This window comes from Rhinolophus sinicus, linkage group LG04, assembly GCF_036562045.2.
Source record: "Rhinolophus sinicus isolate RSC01 linkage group LG04, ASM3656204v1, whole genome shotgun sequence".
In the NCBI taxonomy this organism is placed as follows: Eukaryota; Metazoa; Chordata; class Mammalia; order Chiroptera; family Rhinolophidae; genus Rhinolophus; species Rhinolophus sinicus.
The window spans coordinates 16,714,548-16,720,547 of NC_133754.1; positions in this window are offsets into that span (position 1 = coordinate 16,714,548).

Here is a 6,000-nt window from a genome sequence, read left to right on the forward strand (position 1 = left end):
AGAAGAAAAGATGGGGGAAAAACAAAACAAAACACATTTATAGCCCCCAAATACTTTTTCAAAAAGAAAAACTCTCAGTATAAAAACTAAAGCAGAAATTTACTACTTAAAAAATCTTTCAAGTTTCCTTTGACACTGTTTATTACTCAATAGTTACTATGTACTGAGTATTTACCATGGGCATTCACAGTGCATCACATTTCACACATGGTGTATTTCACTGAATTCTTTTGCAGTCCATAATGCAGGTTTTGCTATAATCCTCTTTAAAAAGTTGGAGATATCTTCACTCCCATGTTTACTGCAGCATTATTCACAATAACCAAAATATAGAAACAAGTGTCTGTCAGTGGATGAATGGATAAGGAAAATGTCACACACACACACACACACACACACACACACACACACACACACACACAGAGGAATCTTATTTAGCTATGAGAAAGAAGGATACCCTGCTGTTTGCTACAATATGGATGGATATAAAGGGAATTATGCTAAGTGAAATGAGTCACACAGAAAAGGACAAATGCTGATATCACTTAGATGTGGAATCTCAAAAAGCTGACTCATAGAAACAGAGAATAGAATGGTGGTTACCATATCCTGGGGGGTGGGGAAAATGGGGAGATATTGGTCAAAGGGTACAAACTTCTAGTTAGAAGTTAAGTTCTGGGGATCCAATATAAAACATAGTGAATATAGTTAATAGCACTGTATTATATACTTAAAATTTGCTAAGGCAGTATATCCTAAATGTTCTTACCACAAAAAGAAATGGCAATTGTGTGATGGGACGGAGGTATTGCTAATGCCATGGTGGTGATCATTGTGCAGATCAACATGTAGTGCACCTTATACTCCACAATGTTATATGTCAATTATATCTCAATGAAACTGGGACAAAAATAGAGTTGAGAACATTTAAATAACTTGTGTAAAGTCATATAATCAGTTGAGACAGATGAGCAACCGGAATCCACACCTTAGAGCCTTCAAATCTCACACTCTTAACCATTATTCAGTGATGTGCCCTTGAAAAAAGTTTCCTGAAACTACTTTCAGTGGTTTGGTAGAGGAAACCATGGAAAATGTAATGGATAATTGTACATTTTATTAAAAATCTCCTGCCTGGAAAAACCAAAATTATCAAAAATGATGATACCTATTTAGTGGATACTTAATATTATTTCTTTGATAACTTATTCCATCACCAAACAATATGTAACTGTATATTGAATACTTACTTTGTTTTTAATGCTCATATATTATTTTTCAAAGTCACATTTGTTAAATATGTAATTTAGACTTCAGAACTGTTCTGCATTACAAAAGTCCAATTCATGACTAATTACTAGAGGAGTTAAAAGAGATTTCAGAAAACTATAGCATAATAGGCCAAATGTGGTTAGTCACCTGTATTTATAAAAAAAAAAATGTTTAATCAGATCACAGCCACATGTATTCATTTATGTCTTGTCTATAGCTGACAGCAGAATTGAGTACTCACAAGTCAAGTCTGCAGGCTTAGCTGCCCTTCCTCTTGGGTATTCTGCTCCAGTGACACCTGAACTATCTGTGACAAATTGAGTCTCTGGCCAACTATAATAAGATAATTGCAGTGCAACTATCTGTGGTTTTAGAGAAAACTCATGCCATCTTGTACAAATAACTATTCTCTTTTTGGGAGACAACTTTTAGCTTGCTACAGGATCCTAGTAAAGATGAACAACTAAAAATGCCGTATTACTTGATCATGAAACCTGAGCTGTCCATCGTGAATTGGGTGATATTCGACTCAACAAGCCATAAGGTGGGACATGTGCAGCAAAACAAAACAAAACAAGTATCATGAGACATAAATGACATATAAACAGTTTTCTGGAAGGTCCTCAACATGCAATAAATTGCAAGAGAAAGTTCCTTAGACTCCCTTGGCATCTACACACATTGTGTTACCTCAGGCCACACTATGACATCGGGAGAAGTTAATTATATCCAGTACAGTGCAGAAAAAAAAACAGAAAGGGAAAATTTTTAGACTGTCTTACAGATGGTTCTACATTATACATAGGTTTAAACTGGAAGTGGATAACTACAGCATTACGGCTTCATTCAGGAGTGATCCTACAGGGCGTAAATGAAGGTAAACCCTCTAGTGTGTTGAATTTTTTCAGTGAATTTTGTTCTTCTTTTTATCTAAATCAAGGATGCCCAGAAAAGATTAAAAGGCAGTGTCTAATGGTTTACCTCAGTTGTCAAGGATTTGGAAAGTGTTATATAGGGAGATTGATGAACGCTTACAACGATCTATGCGGTGCACCTGTCCCACAAAGAGTATGAAGACATTTGAGTCTCACATGGATGCTTCTGGCATTCATGGAAGACGAGTCTCTTAAGATCAGCTGGACAAAGTGACATGTCCTATCAGATGTCAGGTTTCAAAGTTTACTGAGTGGATCATAGTGGAAAGGCTAGAGGCAGGCACTGTGTTAACTTGTACTCTCCTTCACCAAGGCTTTATTTCTGATGAGTGCCAAATCTGTCCGTAGCAAAGAGCAATGCTGATCCTCTCAAATGAAACCATTCTCCAGGGTCATTAGCAAGCGACCACATAGCATATTTATTGTGTTAGACTCCTTCCTTCATGACGGAGGAGAGATTTCTTTCCTCATTGAATAATCATATATTCTGGAGATGAGTTGACCTCTTCTTGTAATGTTTCTGCCAAACGACCATGCATGGGATTTGAAATGCCTTATTCTTTGCCATGGCATTCTGTACAATATTACTTCAGATTAAGAAACTCATTCCAAATAAAATGGAACACTAACAGGATCTTGTCTGTGGTACTCACTGTCTTACTGCATGCCCCATCCCTAAAAACTAGCAGTTCTAACAGAATGAAGGAACAGTCCACTGAAAATTCAGTGATGGTGCTAGCTTGGGGCCACAATGTGAATGCATAAAGTTCTGTCTTAAAGGATTCAGGACATGACCTGAATAAGAAAACCAGTATTCAATGCTGTGTCTTCCTTAGCCATAGTCCATGGTACCAGAGCAAAAGTGAAAGTGGCTCTCTTACTATTACAACTAAGAATTGACTAAGAGTAGTTTTGCTTCCTATTCCTGCCACCTTGAGTAGTGCTGATTTGAAGGTCTCAGTTCCCAAAGGAGAATGCTTCCACCCATGGAACCAACTATATTTCCACTTAATTGGAGGTAAGATTGCCACCCGGTCATTTTGTGTTCTTTGTGGCCCTGAACCAAAAGTCAAAGTTTTGTTTTTGTTTTAATGTTTTGGATGACTGATTCAGATTACCAAGTGGATATTAGTTTACTGCCATACAGCAGTGACAGAAAGGACTAAGTCTGGAACCCTGAGAACATTATGTGGCATTCTTTAGTACTTTTATATCCAAGAAAAAAAGATAATGGAATATTATAGCAACAAAAACAACAAATCATGAATGCGTAGAATGCTTACCTTTTAGGAATGAACATTTGGGTCGTGAAGCACATGAGCCACAATTACCTGAGGACCTGGCTGAGGCCAAAGAAAGCGTGAGCTGTGTAGTGGAAATAGAAAGTTATAAATATCAACTACAACCCTGTAATCACTTACAAAAATGAGGAACAGAGTAGCTATGCAATAGTCTTTATTTCTTAGTATGTGTGTAATTAGAGTTTTACCTCTTAGCTAAGTTTTCTCTCTCCCTACTTCCCTTATTACTTCATGACATTTTGTTGGAGGTTAACTTTATACTTTAGTCTTTAGTAAGAAAATGTTGAGATGGGGCTGTAACCAAAATAAGGAATAAATAATATAGCCCAGAATGGATCAGGGAATTTATGGCAACTTCTTCTATAAATGGAATGTAATGACTGTTGGGACTTTTTATCTTCTCAGTTTGGTGGGAGGGTGAGAGCATCTTTGTATAAAGCAGGGATTAGGAAAAATAGCCCATGGGCCAAAGCTACCCTTCAGGATTTTTTGTAACACATGCAACCTAAGGATGTTTTCATACATCTTGACAGGTTGTAATAAACAAACTAATAAACAGCAAGAGCAAAAGAGGAATAGGTAGTAGAAACATATGGCCCGCAAAGACTACAATATTAACTACTTGGCCCTTTAAACAAAACATGTGTCCACCATTAATATAAAGGATAGTTCACATGTTAGTGAATGCAAAATGTTGTTTTTGTTGTAGTAAACAGTTAATATATACTATATGTAGAATTGTGGGCACAGGTGCTTAGTAACTGGCAATGTTCCTAACTAACCCCTTGGTTACTTAGAACTTGGCCAGTTCTCATGCTGCTCTTCATTCATCAAACCCACCCTTCTTGACACTAGTTTGTGGTCCTGGTGCTGAGACACTGAAGTCCAATGTCTACTGAGATAGCGTTCTCCTTTTAAAACTCAATCATTAGTGGGTGGTAGAGGATATGAATGGCAATTGCCAAGGTGGAGTCACTTATGCAGGGGAACAAAAATGAATCCGGGTGGTCACGTAAGAAGTTTGTCTGACATGTGTTCATCCCTCACGTTTCTCCATGAACTATTGAAGTTTTCATCTGTGCATGAACTTTCATATGCCCCTGACCATGACAACCGGACCATCTGCATTCTTTACTTTAGAAGGAGCCAACTCATTTTGCCAACAAGCATCCTTTGTATCTTCTGCTCAACCAGTCCCTACTAACTTAGCCAGAATGCTTCATGTACGTAATGAGGGTTGGATTAAGGGCACACAGGCAACCCCAGACTTCATAAACCCAGCCTTTCTTTGTCCTCTCAGGAAAGCACGCTTGTTGCTACCTGAGTCTGTGTCTCCCAGCTGGAATCTCTGACCTCAAATAAATGCTTTTTGTTTCTCTTTCACTTAAATCTCTTTTTTGGTTAACAAGATTTGGAAGGCTGGGGGACTTGCTTCTGTGCATTTCCTATTCCTGTTTAGCTTCTTGGTTCCTGATCCTATGAACATTACCCTAGCAATTCTTCCTTCTGACAGTAGCAATATGTTTTTGTAACATGACTTGAATTTAGTTTTCAGTTTTTTCCACCACTTAGTGAAGCTGCTAATTTTGCCCTCTCAGAAAAACTAGCCCCACTGGCCAGGGCTCCCCTGAGACTTCTGAATTCTCGTGGCTCTTCCTTTGAGTTCAAAGGCAAAAACACCAGATGAGAAGCACCCCTAACTCAGATGTGTGAGTCACAACTCTGCAGGGGTCTTCCTTCAATCACTTTTAATAATTAATAACTTTTAATAATTTCAAATATAGTCATTTTGTTCCCCAGTCCTAAGAGTGGTAAGCAGCGCTTTCCTCAGATGCTATCTCTATAACTCAGTGTTCTTCTTTTGTTTTTGAAATACATTTAGTAACTAGATAAAAATCCCATATTAAATTCTCTTAAATTGTATTTTATTTTTTCGTTTCTGCCTTCTGAATGGATTGCAATTTATGTTAGAATTCACTCCAAGACGAATGTCAATTTAAAATCTTTCTGAGTTGTTTCTTATAAACATTGCTTTTTCTTCCTTATTGCTGATATTGGTAAACATTTGTCCCAAAGCCATAATTTTTACCAGGTGGTAATTTCAAACATTTAAGCAGTTGACAGGTTTAATTTTTTTGATAATTTTACACATTAAAACAATGGACATGCTTTATTTTTTCTAGGTTTCTTTCTAATAATTACTCCATTAATTAAAAAAAAAAAAACTGTGAAGAAAATTTTGCAAAATGTTTGAGCAAAGTAAAATAATGATTTTGGAAAGAAATGTAATGATTTTTTTAAAGCATTAATGTCTATAAATACATCTCTCCAATATTATCAATCTTATTAAAAAATTGTGTCAGCTAATATTTTCTCTTAAGAAAATTAAAATAATTGGGCATCATAAAAGCTCTGTAGTAGCTATTAAGTACATTTAATTTTTAAATGGGGAACATATACTACGTGTGTGTATGCCGTGTTCTCTTCTGAGC